The sequence below is a fragment of the Dama dama genome, chromosome 33 (assembly GCF_033118175.1).
Source record: "Dama dama isolate Ldn47 chromosome 33, ASM3311817v1, whole genome shotgun sequence".
In the NCBI taxonomy this organism is placed as follows: domain Eukaryota; kingdom Metazoa; phylum Chordata; class Mammalia; order Artiodactyla; family Cervidae; genus Dama; species Dama dama.
Genome location: NC_083713.1, coordinates 8150312 through 8167076, shown reverse-complemented (window position 1 = coordinate 8167076; position 16765 = coordinate 8150312). Strand labels below are relative to the sequence as shown.

The 16765-nt window shown below is 52.5% G+C and overlaps 1 long non-coding RNA gene across 1 annotated transcript; it reads right to left on the bottom strand.

Annotated features, from left to right (window-relative positions):
• Positions 1-2801: 2801 nt before the first annotated feature.
• Positions 2802-16418, bottom strand: LOC133051223 (uncharacterized). The gene is made up of 6 exons (XR_009691799.1): positions 16281-16418; positions 11790-11909; positions 11640-11693; positions 4133-4231; positions 3497-3661; positions 2802-2843 (listed from the first exon to the last, which is right to left on the bottom strand). It is a non-coding gene; the product is annotated as an uncharacterized LOC133051223 (long non-coding RNA).
• Positions 16419-16765: the final 347 nt, after the last annotated feature.

Here is a 16765-nt window from a genome sequence, read left to right as displayed (position 1 = left end):
ATTTTATATAGCAGTTTAAATACTCGATGATGCCTATAAAATGATTTCCAAAATAAACTACAGGATTCTTGCAGGTCATAACCTCTTCAGCTTCATTCTACCTATAAGTCCTGAAAGTTACTCACTTGTGATAGCAAGCTGATGGACAGAATTTACCATTGATAAACAAGTCAACTTACTGCCTAAGGAAAATTCACTTTACCTGACAACTTGCTGTAAAAATAAACATATTCATATGGAACCGTTCCATATTTCCTGCGGGGACGGGGAAAGCCCGTCTTTCTGAGCTGGTCTGAGCTGACACAAGGCCAAGAAGCAGTCTGTCTAGGCGTGAAAAGTACAGGCGCCACCACCTGCGATGGCTGGCTGTGCCGTTCACCCCTGCCTTCCCCCCGAGCCCCGCGTGCTCGGCACACAGGCACGGACGGGCACCTCGGCCTGGACTGACGTGACGAGAACTATCTGAGCAGCAGCTCTGCCTGGTCCTGCGCACGGTCACCGGCCTGCGGCCGCTCTGGACACAGGCCCGGGACAGGGGCGTAGCTGTGCGCGTGTGGCCCAGGCAGGCCTCGGGGCCCCCGGACACCCGGCTGCACCCAGACCCAAGGCCCGCTGCTCACCACGAGGCGGGCCTTTGCGTTCTATCCCGTTCTGTAAACTGTTACAACTGCCAAGACGGTGTCTAAAGAGAACATCTTAAATATACTGACGACATGAGGAAAACTCAAACACATGTCCTTGGACCACTGTCTACAACAAGCCAATCTTCACACTGTATTGAGTTCAAAAGGACAATGCAGATCTGAGTGGGAACTTGCCAACTCCCAAACCCCTGCTTTTCTCTTCCATGTGGCTTTTCACCACAACGTGGGAGTCTCCGATGGACACGGGAGGGTGAACCCTCAGGGCTGGAGGGTACACGGGACGGGGAGGACACCGCCTTGGCACCTCACCCACCTGGGGGCTCAGAGCTGGGGCGACACCCTACAACACCCCCTCCACAAAGGGCTGACACCAGCTGTGGACAGAACGCCCTGCCTCACTGAGCTCTCTCATCAAGGGCGATCTCAGAACTGAGAATCCTTGAAGCAGGCCTGAAGTCAGTTCTCTCACTATGGAACACTCAGACTTCTCGTACGAGAAGACAGCTCCTCAGAGAAGCCCAGTTTCTGGCGAGCTGAGTTCGGGCGCACCCACCAGATCTCCTCGTTGATGGCATCCAGCTGCTCCTGAAGCATCACAGGAAGAGTGTCGCCATCGGCCTGCCCACTGGGCGGCAGCTGACCGGCCGAGCTGAGGAGGGTGACCCCGTTGCCCTCGCCGTCAGACACATCCTCGTCACTCTCGAAGGCCTGGGCCACGGTGGCCACCACGCGGGCCTGCTGCGCGGACTCCCAGTCCTGCTCCCTCTGGTTCTGCACCTGGGCACGTGAGGACCACGGCTCGTCAGCGACATTCAGGACAGCTCTCGTCTGTCAGGAACCGAGCACAATTTGACATGGAAGCCCCAACTTTGGATAAACGGCCATGCTTATGAGACACGGCCATCTCTTAAGCGAGCAGTACTGAAGAAACGGGCAGCAGGAGAATCCAGTTCCTAGGTGGCCTGGTGACACTCAGGTCTCAGCGTGGACGGAAGGCAATCCTATGAGGTTGTTCACAAGGGTGGGCTGACCGAGTCAGAGACAAAAACCCAAAATTAAAAACATACATCCTTGTCTCCATCAGGCAGGCTGAAGGAAAATATGAAGGAAAAAATCCTTCAGCTCCGCAGCCGCTGGGTCCACCTCAGCGGTCATCACTTGTACTAGCTCCCCGAGGAGTGCCGTCCTCACAGGTTCCCAGCCCTCCGTGCTCCAGGCTGGTCTGAACACGCACAGACAGGAGCGAGCTGGGCAGCTAGGGGACTGGAGGGCCAGCCCCCCGCGGCTGTCCTCTCGGGGCACAGGCACTCGGGCTGTTCTGGGGGACAGCCCCTCGCACCACAAGGGCGGCTCTGCCATGAGAGACGCACGGGAGAGTGCCTGCTGGGGCCCGTGCCGCCCTCCCAATCTCACACCTCACACCCTTCTCTCTGCAAGTCTCCCCCCTGTCCGACTCTCAACCCAGGTCCTGCCTTCTCTCCCACACGTGACCTCAAAGCATCCGAGGGGCAGCCTCGAGGTGCTGGCTGCCGGCTCCCTGGCCGCGTGGTTACAGCCCACGCCCCCTGTCTTCCTCACGACCCCTCCCAAGGGCTGGGCCACCCCCTTCGCTGGCTGCAGGACCACCTGCCATCATCCCAGTTCCGCTCCAGCAAAGAAGCTGCCTATGGGTTCACCCCCATCCGCCCGGTCAGCACATCCTCTCTTCTCTGACCTTCAGATGGCACAACGGGAACCAGCAGACTCCTCCTCCAGGGCTCCCTGCAGCGCCCACTCGGGGTCTCTGAAGGCTCCCTGGGAGCGGCCTCTGCTGTCCCCCTCCCGCCTGGTCTCCAGCTCTCTGCAAGCAGGCGCTGTGCCCGGCTCTGCCGGGCAGCTCCCGGGAGCTGCAGGAACCCATGTCACCAAGCCCCCTGTCCTCCTTGCCCACCCCGCCGCCCTCCAACAGGTCTCTCCCTGGCTCCAGGCCCCACCCTCCCTGGGGTTATTCCTCAGGCCCTTGCGCCCCATTTCAAAGATAAATAACACATGATGTCCACCAGTACAGCCTTCGTACTTTTTGAGAATGAAAGTACACAAATGACGAACCCTTAACTGAATTACACGATGACTGTCCAAACTCACCTGTTTGTCTGCGGTCCTTAATTCCTCTTCTAAGGAACTACACCTTTCGAGAGCGTGTCGTAGTTGCTCTCTCCACTGAAATAAAAGGGGCCGAATCACTGTGTGTTGATGTGTGTACATACGTTAGTGCGCTTCTTATTCTACCCTCACCTGATTCCATGGCTACTGTAACAGAATACCTTTAATGTCTCTCATTGACCTTAAGGTGAAGAAAATCTGCTTACTAACAGCTTTAAATTCTCAGTTTCAGAGGAAAAAACTGTTATCCTAAAAGAACTGTATTACCCAGTTTTTAATTGCAAATTGGTATACAGAATAAAAAAAACCTTGAGACATTTATGCCAACTAATACTTTTTAACTGGGCACTTCCCAGGTGTCTCAGTGGTAAAGAATCTGCCTGCCAATGTGAGAGGGCAGGTTCGATCCCTGGGTCGGAAAGATCCCCTGGAGTAGAAGATGGCCACCCACTCCAGTATTCTTGCCTGGGAAGCCCCATGAAGAGAGGAGCGTGGTGGGCTACGGTCCACAGGGTCGCAAAGACTCGGACATGTCTGAGCATGGACTCAGGCAACGCTTTTTAACCATATAAAACTCTGAGTTCTTACAGAAAAGCCTGTATTTACAAGAATTCAAGAAGCTCAAAAGTCAACTAGTTCCATAAATACACGCATCGTCCACCTAACCAGGCAGCAAATGTACAAATCCAGGACGGCCGCGTGGCTGGTACCTTCTCGTCCAGGGCCTTGTGGTGCTCAAAGAGCAATCTCAGGGCCCTGAGCAGCTCCACCTCGCTGGTCATGCTGGCTGGGGACTGCGCCTGCTGCGGGCCCGCCGTCATCCGGAGGGACGGCACATACCGGGAAACCAGGATCTCCAGGTGTTCCAGCAGCAGCTGCAAGGCGGGGCCAAAGGAGCACCTTCAACCTCACACTTGAATTCAGGGCTGAGAACGCCTCTCAGCCTCATGCTAAGACCAAAACCATGCTAAGGCACGTCGGAATCCCGCCAGTTCAGTCTGAATTTAGAGTGGACTTCCCCAGTGTCCCAGGAGTTAACACTCCACACTTCTGCAGGGCTCATGGGTTTTAATCCCTGGTCGGGGAACTAAGATCCCACACAAACTGCAGCATGGACAAAAATGGAAGCTAAGAGAACTCTCCCCTCAAGTGTACTAAAATTACATTAGCTCTCATCATAAATTTGAAGCAAGGTATGAGAACCCCAAACTGATCCACCTCGGTCTGCTCAGTGGGAAGATGTGAAAAATGACTTGAAAACCAGACAGACTTTAAAGACACCAACACGGAGCCCAGCGGTGACCCCCGCGGGGCACAGGTCAACACGTGAGACTCCGCCTACTGACCCTGGTGTTGTTCCTTTCGGCTTTCAGCTCCGCGATTTCCGCTTCTCTTGTAAGAAGCTGCTCCCTGCATGCCTTTAGTTGTTGAGATGTGGCCAACTCCTAGAAAACAGGTAAATGAGGAAGTAACTAAATGCAAACACAAATGTTAAAGAGAGCGAGACTCTGAAGACTGACACTGTCCATTCTCTCCAGGCTCCACTCAAAGGATCTCCCTGCCCCTCCGGAGAAGAGGGGGTCCGCTGACCCCAAGGCCACACAGACCCCTACAACTCAGACTGGCCTGCAGCCTCCACCTCGACCTGGCAGGCACGCGGCAGGGGAGAACCTGGAATCCAAGCCAGCCTTCTCAAGACCCAGGGAAGTCTGAGAAACTTTCCTAAACATACACCTAACAACAAAGTGGATAAAGAGATTCTTAAACGACACACAGACAAGTGACCTAGAGCCCCTGGGGAGAGTGAAGAAGAAAGGTAAGGTCTACAAGGCCACCAGGCTTTGGAGTGTTCCTCTGCGAAAGAGGCTGATGGCACCCCAAGGCCATCTGTTAGCCTGACTCCACTGAAGTCACCCAGTCATTCAATGAACTGCTTAAAATGGTAAATTCATGTTATATGTATTTTATCACAATATGTATGTACGCGGGGCCGTCCATGTGGTGAACTTGCTCAAACCGAACCACACGGACTCTTTCATTCTTCGATTGTTCTTTGCACAAATACAAAAATCCTGGGCCACGTATCCCCTACTACATACTAAGTATTCGGCACCTAGAGCACTGCCCAACACTTTTTAAGAGGCATGCAGTAGACATGTGAAGCTATGAGGGTGTATGTTATATACATGAGCACTAGGTACCCGTCACGAGAACACTGGACGAACTGGTCTGTGCTTTGTAAGATGGGAGACGTTAAGGGGCTTAGTCTTTCTGCTTCAAGGACTGACTCTCTAGCTCGATCCACATGCCCCAGAGACTCCTCCAGCCAGGGGATGCCTTGTTTGGAAGAAGAGAGACCTTAACGGGCTTAGCCTTTCTGCTCCAAGGACTGACTCTATGGCTCAGTCCACGTGCCCCAGTGACTCCTCCAGCCACTGTTTCCCTTCCTGTGGGGCCCCCGCCCATCGTCCATGCACCACATGCACAGCCTCTTACAAGGTCAACCTGCTGGGGTCGATCCTGCCCAGGAGGCCAGAACGCCCTGGCCGGCAGGGCCCACAACCATGCGAACACAGTGAAACAGAACCCCAACGCTTCACCAGGTGAGGGCCAACCCGACGGGCCCAGCCCCCGGCTGCTCTCACCTCCGGCCACTCTGCTTCCAGGACTTGGGATGAGGCCAACTTATTTCTTGTCTTGGCCTTTTTCTTGGGGTTGCAGCATGGGAAAAGCGCCCAAAGGCTGGCCCTTCTGCGACCCATCCTCGCGGATGTGGGCAGCCCCCCACTCAGGGGCACCTGCTGTTTCCCAGGCAGATACCTCAGCACCTGAGGTATCACCACCGATCGCACACTATGACCACCGGTCTCACGCACACACCGCTCTCTCACACACACCGCTCTCACACACACCACTCTCACACACTGCTCTCACACACACCGCTCTCACGCACACACCGCTCTCACACACACCGCTCTCACGCACACACTGCTCTCACACACACCGATCTCACACTATGACCACCAGCTCCGCTGTCTCAAGAAGAAATGGCACGAAGGCTCTGCCTCCAGCACATCTCCCAGGAGCCCAGAACATGGAACCCACTCTGTCACAAGGGGCTCCATGGTAACAGGGGGGCTGGGCTCAGGCCCACCATCAAGGGTGCAGAGAGCGGGGAGGGGCTGCCAAAAAGATGGCAGGTGTGTGTTGGGTGCGGGAGAAGGAAGGCCGTGCCCACAGCTCAGGCCCACCCTCAAACGTGACCCTGCAAAGTCACTGGGTCACAGTCAAACCGAACAGTATAAACTGCTTCAGAAACCACCACCACTAGGGATGAGCACGTCTTCTAAGTGGGCTTCTGCTTCCTCCACCCCCGAAATAAGCCTGCAGTGAGGCTACTGAAAGGGCACCCCTGAACTCAAGGGTGTGCCCAGAACCCACCCGGCTGAGGAGCACTCACCATGCTGGCTGCCCCTCACTCTCACCCTGAGCTTGGTCCTCCCTGACTGGCTCCCTCACTCGAGCTCAGCAAGGGCTTGACCAACCTCGCTCCGGGCGCTTACAATGAACCCACAGTGGGGACAGGGTTTCATTCAACCTGCTGCGAGCTCGCGCTCTTAACTTGGACCCTGGGCCGCCAGAAGACTCGGCCCCATGGGGGCGGCATGGTGGAAGTTCAGGGGTGGCCCTGCCTCCAGCCGTGACAGCCAGCGCCTCCCAGATCCCGCCAGGGGCTGCCCTGCCCTCCCTCCGCGCCCGAGTCTCCCACCCCCTCTCCTGGCCCCACTCCCAGCCTCGCGGCTCTCCACGCGCCAGGGCATAGCCCATACTGCTCCTGGCTCAGCCCGGACCTCTGCGGTCACTTGAGGACTCAGTCCCCTGGGTGCTTGGGGTCGTATGTCCGCCCATCTCAGCAATGACAGACTCTGGGGAGACAGGGTACAGTTTCGGGTCCCGCCCTCAGTGCACCCTGAACACGTTCTCTTTTTTTCGCTTTATCTACTGGAGTTCTCTGAGACGTCTTTTGAAAACCTCAACTGTGGCTTTCAAAAACACTGTAAAATCACTGTGCTCAACTTGAAGAATAAAATCTTCATTGTCAACCTGAAAGTGAAACTGGAGGGAAGATTAAAAGCAGTCACTTTTCTTTTTTTTTTTAATCGACGAAAGAGCCTTTATTTACCTATTTATATATCTGCCTTGGTCCAAAAAATACTAAAGGTGGTAAAAGCAGTCACTTTTCAAACTGAAAAAGAAAACCCACATGTGACCCCATCACAGAACACAGGTCACGCAGCCCCGCCCTCCTCAGCTTCTCGTCCACCACCAGCATCCTGTCATCGCAAGGCCTGCCCTGGGCTGGCAGGCGCAGGGGAAGCGGGCACACCGGCTCCTCCGTCCCCAGGCTGCGTGGGCCGCTTGCTCCACCTTCTTCCCAAATTCAAGTGGCACTGAAAGAGCATGGGCAAGCTGGGGATTCTGATCCGAAACACAACCGTGGGTACTAAGCAAGGACCCCTGCCTCTTGTTTTCCTGGGATCAAATAAAGATGATCAGTATAATTACTGTGATGCTTACATGTGGCCTCAGATGAGAGAAGACACCCAGGGCTTCCCCACTTCCAGTTACAGACGCAAGCAGCTTGTAGGTCAGCCTACCCAGAGCTAGAAAAGCTAAATACATTTTAAAAGAGGTCCTCAGGCAGCCACAATCCAAGATTTCAAGCAACAGGGAAGCCCAGTGAGGCAGCTGGAGACTGAGAGGTCCGCTCCTTCCCCCACGGCATCTGAACAAAGCTGACTCTGCGAACAAAAGGCAGGGGAAAGTCCAGCAGAGGGGACTGGCTAACACAGCTCTGGACGGTTCCTCCGGCTGGGAAGACAAACATATGAGCGCAGGCCTGACAAGTCAGTCCGGATGGTAGAGACCAATCTCCCCAAGAAAAGTTGGGCACAGAAAACGTACCCAACACTCTGCCCAAACTGGCTGAGCGCTGAGTATCAATCACCTCGTGGTCTTCAGGAGGCGGACGGTGGGATTCAGGACCTGCCGAGAAGGAGGGGCCCTGGGAGGGCCCCCAGGCTTCCAGACGGAGACGCCGGAGGGCTCCTCCCTGGGGTCGGGTGGGGGGAGGCGGGGAAGGTGGGTGAAGGCTGCTGAGACTCACCTTACAAGGACCCCCCCCAGCCTCAAGTCACTCAGGCCCTGAGTGAACAGAGAGCTCTGTCCCCACTAGAGGTCTACGTCAGAGGAAAGTCTGGGGAAGACAGCATCACTCAGGACCTCTAGGGTTTTCCAAACGTAGTGTCCAACATGCAACCAACAAAGCAAAAAAGGGTGTAACAACAAACAGGACCAAGAGAAAAAGAACTGAAACAGATCCAGAGGTAGCAGATGTCTATCAGAATATCAGAGGTATGCTAGAGGTATCAGATGCAAACGTCACCCGTTCAAAAAATATACTTGACCAAAGGAGAAATTTCTGAGAATCAAAACCGATGCTACAACTTTAAAATAACAGGGACTGAATTTACGAACTCAGTCTCTGGGCTTAACATCAAACTGGACGTACCTGAAGAGAGGATCAGTGAACTGAAGGATGGATCAGTTAAAAAATATATATAAGAGGGAAAAAAGTACAGAAAGAGCCCGTTGTGAAACTATGTTGTTAAAAGCTATAAATGGGTCCCCTTATGAGGGAGAAAAGACAGAAAGGGGAATAAGAAATGCCTCCAGGGGTTGGAACTAAAGAGCCTCTTGATGAAAGTGGAAGAGGAGAGTGAAAAAGCTGGCATAAAACTCAGCATTCAAAAAATGAAGATCATGGCATCCGGCTCCATCGCTTCATGGCAAATAAATGGGGAAACAATGGAAACAGTGACAGACTTTATTTTCTTGGGCTCCAAACTTACTGCAGATGGTGAAATTAAAGGACACCTGCTCCTTGGAAGGAAAGCTATGATGAACCTAGGCAGCATGTTAAAAAACAGAGACATTACTTTGCCGACAAAGGTTCATTTAGTCAAAGCTGTGTTTTTTCCAGTAGTCATGTATGGATGTGAGAATTGGCCCATGAAGACAGCTGAATGCCGAAGAATCAATGCTTCTGGACTGTGATGTTGGAGAAGACTCTTGAGAGCCCCGTGGACTGCAAGGAGATCCAACCAGTCCATCCTAAAGCAAATCAGTCCTCAATATTCACTGGAAAGACTGATGCTGAAGCTCCAATACTTTGGCCACCTGATGCGAGAAACTGACTCACTGGAATAGAACCTGATGCTGGAGAAGACTGAAGGCGGGAGGAGAAGGGGACAACAGAAGACCAGACGGTTGGCTGGCATCACTGACTCGATGGACATGAGCTTGAGCAGGCTCCGGGAGCTGGTGATGGACAGAGAAGCCTGGCGTGCTGCAGTCCATGGGGTCGCAACGGGTCAGACGCTGAGTGACTGAACTGACTGGCACGGACGGGGGCAAGAGTTGGCTCAAGAATCAGACTATTGACTCAAAAATGAAAACCACACATTGGTTTCAGCAGCTCTGCGGGTGCCTGAGGCGAGAAGAAAATGTTCCAGCGCTCAGAGGAAAAAAGGTGTGGCTTTTAATGGCACAGCAACGCCGAGAGCTGACTTTTCAAGAACAACGAAGTCAGGAGATCATTGACGGGCGCCTGTAAAATGCTGCAAAGAAACACCACCAACCTGGAGTTCTACACCCAACAAAAACATGCTTCCAAGGGGAAAGAAAATAAAGACTTTTAGGGCAAATGGAAATGAGACAACTCTTCACCCACAGACATGAACTAAAAAGATATTAAGGCCGTGCTTTGGGAAAAAGAAAAGTAGTCTCTGACTGAAATATAAAAAACAAGTAAAGACCAACCATGAGGTAACTCTGACAGTACACATTAACTCTACAATCATGACAACACCAAAAATATATCTACAGTTTTAAAGGATAACAGTGACAAGGAGCAAACAGCCGTGTCAGGGAGGCAGTAACAGCACTAAGTTAGACTTAAATGTAAACCACGCGCCGTATCTGCGCACACTCACCCAACCACCTGGCAGAGGAGGAAGAACTAGAAAAGCACCTCATCCTTCTAACAGAAGGCCCGAGACAAGGACACAGAAGAGGCGGGACAGACAGAAAACAAACAGCAACACGCTGTCTGCACACGGGAACATCAAACTGTAAACAGAGCAAAGGTTCTCACGGAAAGATAAAAAGTGTCAAACTGATTAACATCAAAACTCTACACTATTCACAGAGGTACATGTGAAGATGGAAGACCACAGACAGGTGATACGAAAAGATACCCAGGCAAACAAGGACAGAAAACTGATGTGGCAATATCACTGTCAAACAGTGCCCTGAGTAAGAAGCATTCCTAGCGATAAAAGGAAGCATCTCATACTGATACAAGTTCAGTCTACCAAAAAGATGAGGATTCTAAATTTGAATGTACCTAATAACATAACCTCAAAATATCAATACATAAAAACTGACAGAAACAGAAAAGGAGTAACAGCCAGGTTCACAATCGCAATGGCAGACGTTAAAGACACATCTCTCACGGAGCTGGGCTCCCTGGTGCGTGGGCACCTGCAGCCATGAAGGACCTGAAGTGCGGCCGGCGCTGCGCTGAGGCGTGCTGCACACGTGAGACACGCACTGGAGTTTAAAGACGCAGCGTGAAGAAGAGAACAGAAACTGATTCATTGGGTTCCATCATGCTGATTGATCACACACGGAAAGGGTACTGCTTTGGGTGTGTTAAAATAAAACGTATTACGGATGATTTCACCTACTTCTGCTTTACTCAACGTGGCTACCGAAATCTGAATTATATGATTGACAAACCTGATCTAAGTGATACGCACGGAACACTGCATTCCCCCTGATACGCGTGATTTTCAGGGGCCCAAGGAACATATAACAAAAGGAATATATATTGGGCCACTAGGAAAGCTCGAATTATTTCAAAGGACTGAAATAATGCAGGGTATGCTTAGGGATTGCAATGGGCTGACGGTCTATGTGCCCTCAAACTTCACCCCGCACGTGGAGATGATACTCGGAGGCAGGGACTCTGGGAGGGGTCAGGTCAGGAGGGAATGGGCTCCCGTGATGCGAGAACAGGGAGAAGCAGCAGGCAGTCTAGGAACCAGGAACCAGGCCTCACCAGACGTGGCACCTGCTGGTGATCTTGGGACTGCCCAGCCTCCAGTACTCTAAGAAACAACTTTCTCTTGTCTAGCAGCTAGTCTACAGTATTGGTAACAGTAGCCCTAAAAGCCTAAGACAGGGCTCTTCATGGAATTAAGCTAGGAATCAAAAAAGGGTCACTAGAAAAACCTTCCCAAACATTGGGAAGTTAAATGACATACTTCTTGAAGAACTTCATGAATAATAATTTTAAAAAACACAACGAAAATTAGAAATACTTTTCCATAAAAGATAATGAAAGTCTGGCTTATTCAAACTTCTGGGACCCAGTGAACTATGTTTACAGGGTCTTAAAGCCTTAAACACATATCCTGGAAAAGAAGGAAGGCTAAAAATCAATTAAGCCTCTATCCCAAGAAACCAGAAAAGAAGCAGAGCAAACGACACACAAGGCAGATAGAAGAAAAAGGAGCAGAAAATAAGGAAACAGTAAGCACATACGAATTTTTTTAAAAAACAATGCCAAAAGTTGGCTCTTTGAAAGGATTGATAAAAATGATAAACCCCTAGAGAAACTGATTAAGAAAAAGAGACAGGGCACAAATCACCAATATCAAGGATTTTTAAAAGGGGAGACAACCCATCTTGCAGACAAGAAAGATATTATGAACACAGTTCACTTACCAATTGTAGAGTCTGCTGGCCTCACTAAATTCCTAGCAGTGGGAAATGCTTTACCTAAATAGACCCAAGAAGACATACAAAATCAGAAATTTTTATTTGCATGAAAAAAATTAAATCTGAAGTGAAAAGCCTCCCCACAATGAAACCTACTTGTTTTGCCAATCAATTCTTCCAAAAAGCCAGGGAAGTAAACAGCAATCTCACAGGAACTCTTGGGGTAAACCAGGAACACTCTCCTCCTTGTTTCATAAGACTAGCATAACCTTGATACTAAAACCAACAAGGAAAAGAAGTACAAGAAGGTCAAATTGCTGACTCTGAGTAGAGATGCTGCTGCTGCTAAAGCTAAGTCACTTCAGTCGAGTCCGACTCTGTGTGACCCCATCCCTGGGATTCTCCAGGCAAGAACACTGGAGTGGGTTGCCATTTCCTTGGGCAACTTTCAAGACAAGACTCTTAAACCATGTCCAGAATTCACTTCATATCTTTGCCATTTTCTTCTCCAGTTTATAACAAGTATGCTTCCACAAAACCTAGAGAGGCCCAAAGGAAGACAGGTGGGGTGTATAAAAGCCTCAGCACTTAAGACTCAAGAGACATGAAAACTTTCTGGCCAAAGAAATGAATGTGTGATGGTGGGATTTGGAAGAGAGATATGAATAGCTTTGGGACTACACAATGGCCCCTGACACCTCAATGTAGGAGAGGCTCATGGCATAGACACTGAGTCTTTGGGTAGGAGTGAGATGGGGCCTGAAGACATTTTGTTGTTGTTCAGTCACTAAGTCATGTCCAGCTCTTTGAGACCCCATGGACTGCAACACGCCAGGCTTCCCTGTCCTTCACCATCTCCCAGAGCTTACTCAAAACTTATGTCCATGGACTCAGTGTTGCCATCGAACCATCTCATCCTCAGGCGCCCCCTTTTCCTCCTGCCTTCAATCTTTCCCAGCATCAGGGTCTTTTCCGATGAGTCAGCTCTTAACGTCAGTTGGACAAACTATCGGAACTTCAGCTACAGCATCAGTCCTTCCAGTGAATATTCAGGGTTGATTTCCTTTAGGATTGACTGGTTTGATGTCCTTGCAGTTCAAGGGACTCTCAAGAGTCTTCTCCAACACCATAGTTCAAAAGTATCAATTCTTTGGCGCTCAGCCCTCTCTACAGTCCAGTTCTCACGGTTCAGGGCAAAGAGTCGGACATGAGGGCCCAGCACCCAGGTTCAAGTGCTGGCTCTGCCCCTGTCGGGCCCAGGGACCTTGATCTCCTTGTCCCACCTCTCAGAGCCTCAGTTCCTTCCCTCGGTAAAGGGATCTGACCCCTGTACCACAAGCCGGGGCAGGATGCCCACACAGGGTGAGGTGGGGATGGGGGTTTGCATCCAGGCTGACAAGTCCCTGAGAACATCTGTGGCTGCATTATCCTTACATACGGAGCTGTTGAAATTAGACTTGAGGTGCCTCAAAGTCGAGAAACCCCACCCCAATGTCCAGGCTATGAGGAGGGACCCCTACCCCCAACTCCACCCTCATCACCACACTTAGCCAAGTCAGGGAACTGTCTCCGACACCAGCTCACGCCCACAAGGCCTCAGCTGGAAACTGCAAGAAACATGCCCCTCCCCCCGCCCCATGTCCATGGCCTCCCTGCCCACCCCCAGCAGATTAAAGCCTCTCCATTCTACAGATGGAAAGACTGAGGCTGCTCAGCCCCCAGGTCGTGGCCGGGCTGGGTCTGGACACACACATGTGGCCTCAGAGGGGCTGGGCGGGGTATGAGCCTCCCTGGGAGCTCAGGTGCCCTCACTGCCTGACCGAGCCTCCTGGAGTCTGGTGTGGAGGCGGCTCCCATCCTCCAGCAGGCAGCTCCTCGCTTGCTTTTCAGAAAACAACATCCACAAAGATGGGAAACAGATGGCGCCACGGCCCACACCAGCTCCGGGGAGGAATGAGGAGAAACTACAGCCCGCCAGCCCTGGGGTGCGGTGGCGAGCCCTGAAAGGCAGCTCAAAAGCAAACTGACCTTGTAGGGTTCACGTGTCTGCGGCCTTCATAATTCTGCCAAAGCCGGAGTCAAGTTCAACATCAGGGCAGTGTGGGCCTCGGTCAACCCCAGTACTCAGACGGGATTTTCAGTGTGGCCTTCTTGGCAATGACCAGTGGGCATAAATTATGCTCTGGCTTTGAGGTTGGACTTGAAAAATGCTGATGGGTTTCAGTTACAAGGAAACATGTTGGCCCACAAGCTGCTCTTGTCTGTTTCCTGGGAACCCTGGCCGCTGACCCCAATGCCATTGGAGGGACAGAAGAGTGGGGGGTGGACAGATGAGGCGCTCCTGCAGAAAGCAGGCCTGGGCCGCCTGCCTCCGGGACCTTTCCCCACCATTTCCATCCTGTCTGCTGCCCCAGGGGTCTCTGGCATGACACCGCTCCTGGACACTCGTGTGTGATACTGACTTCTGGATCAAGGTGTCAGATCCTAATTTGACAAGCAGGGCCCCTCTTGTGGGTGGCTGGGCAAGCTATTTTTAAGCTGAGTTCCTCTGGGCCTACGCTTCCTGGGGGAGGTGGGGGGCAAGAGGGTCACCTGTGGTCACAGCCAGTCAGCCAGGCTCAGCCTCCACGCGTCCTATACACGAAGTTATGAACCCGTTTCTTCCAGACCCACCACTCCTCCCTCTGCTGGGTTCAAGTGAAGTGTCACATCTCAGCCAGAAGGCAAATTCTGAGCTCTTCCTCTGGCAGAAACAACTTCACAAAATAAGCCAAGAAAGAGAGCTGGGAAAGCAAACCACACCAACGACCAGAAAAGCATTCCTCACGAGACAAAGCTAGAGAAAAACCAACATCCTTGTGGCCCAAAAACCCTCTTGGAAATCAACGTTCAGTAAGGAAGAGACGAAACATGTCAAGTTCCAAGGACAGGCATTGCCCATGGCCAGTGTAGTTTCGAGACGGCCTGACCGCTCAGATGTAGGCACACACCAATGTCAACCCCAGGTAGACAGCAGTGATGGCCATCACCATAGTAAGTGTTTAGTCTGGTGACAACCTGCCCCAGGCACCACATAAGGGGGCAGACCTGGTTCTCTTCCTCCGCCCCCACACCATTCACTCACGAAGGCAGCTCAGGTGCTATCGTGCCCTGCCTGCCTGTCTGGCTCATCCATGACCACCGCCAGGCAAGGACTCTGCCTTCTCTTCTCTGTGCACCATGAACCTGCACGCAGTGGGCCTTCAGAACCTCAGGAGACTCACCCCACCCCCACTATAGACAGAACCCTCCCCAGGCATTAAAACCGCCGTGGAGCCACTTTGGCCCAAGCCCTGGTTACGGATCCCTGGAGCCTCCTACAGCTTCTACAGCGTGAATAATCAGGTCCTTTATACACAGATTCCTGTCTGTCAGATCTGAGCTTTGGATTCATTGTCAGCTCTGTCCCTTCCATGGCAGCCAGGTGGGCCGCGATGCAGACAAAGGAGCTCATGAGCTGAGTTTCAAGGGAGGCACTGAAAGGACAGCGATGGATGCAACCTGATGCAAACTGAAGGAGGGTCCCTGCATGTCTCAGAAAAGGCCTCTGGTGTACAGGTGTGGAGGAGGGCCCCCACGGTGCAAAGGAAAGAGAGGTACTCAGGGGCAAAGGCTCTTGGCCTCTCCTGTAGCAGCTCCAGTTGGAAGCTCGTGAACAGTGGACAGCCAATGTGGTCACCTGAGCGTGACTCTTAGTCCCTCACAAAGCAAGAGAAAGGGGGCAGGGTGTGGGAGTACCCAGAGGGTGTGGTGGGGTGGGTGAGGGAGGTGTCCTTCTTCTCTTCAGTGCAAATTGCTTTTGTGAGTCTCAGAGCTGCCAGAAGGCAGTTACCAAGTCAGGTCCCCACTGTATCCAGTGTGGGCTGGCTGCCTTAGCCCCTGTCACATGGACAAGCCACACCATATGGCTTCCCTGAGTTCTAACAACAGGATCTGGGGGTTTTGTGTAGGTACACACTTCCTTGCTGTAGCTGTGTTACCCCCTTCTTTGAGCCCCAGTTTTCTCCTCTAGAAAAAGGACATCCATTGCTACCTTAGCAGGTTGCTACCTTAATCCCGTGAAGACTAATTAGGGTAATTCTACAATTAGTAGCTGGCCTTAAGAGATATTGGGCTTCCCCGACAGCTCAGCTGGTAAAGAATCCTCCTGCCATGCAGGAGACCCCGGTTTGCTTCCTGGGTCAGGAATGCTGATCCGCTACACAGGGACAGGCTACCCACTCCAGTACTCTTGGACTTCTCTTGTAGCTCAGCTGGGAAAGAACCTGCCTGCAATGCGGGAGAATTCGGTTCAATCCCGAGACTGGGATGATCCCCTGGAGAAGGGAAAGGCTACCCACTCCAGTATTCTGGCCTGGAGAATTCCATGGACTGTATAGCCCATGGGGTCGCCAAGACTTGGACACGGCTGAGGGACTTCCACTTCACTTTCAAGGGATATGACCTGAATCCAGGTTAAACTGGAGTCTCCCAGTGTCATCCGGCATTTCTTCCCTGAGGCCGGCCAAAACCCACACAGGTGCATTTCCACAGGTCTCCGCTCAGCCAGCTGGACAGAAAACCCAGCGTGGTTCAAACAAGCTGACAGACAAGCAGGAGAGGACTCACGGGCAGACGGCTTCCCTCCGGTCTCAGGTGGAGCTCCGGGACCACAGCAGGAACCAGGACTCTCAACCCCTGGGCTCAGCAGCGCCCTCCGTCTCAGGCCGGCGGCTCTGCCCCGACGGGCGGGCGCGGGAAGGCCACCAACCGCCCCAGGCTGACCTCACGCCCCTCCCACTGCTGTAGCCTGACCTCACGCGGCCCCACCCCTTCCGGCAGAACCAGCGCTCCTCCTCCCTTGAGGCCAGCGTGAGGCCCGGCCCTGGGCCCTGATTGGTCACCGCCCCAGTCCTGAGCCAATCACGGTGGCCAGGGAGGATGGAGCACACAGATTGGCCAGGTCCAGGTCATGTGACCATCCCCTCCAGGACACGCCTGAGCCGCTCACCCTGTGTCAGGGGTGGAGACAGTGCGATGCCCCCAGAGCGGGGCTAAGAGTCCCGTCACTGTGTGCGTGTGCTCAGTGTTCTGGGAGCCTGAGAGTCCTGGGA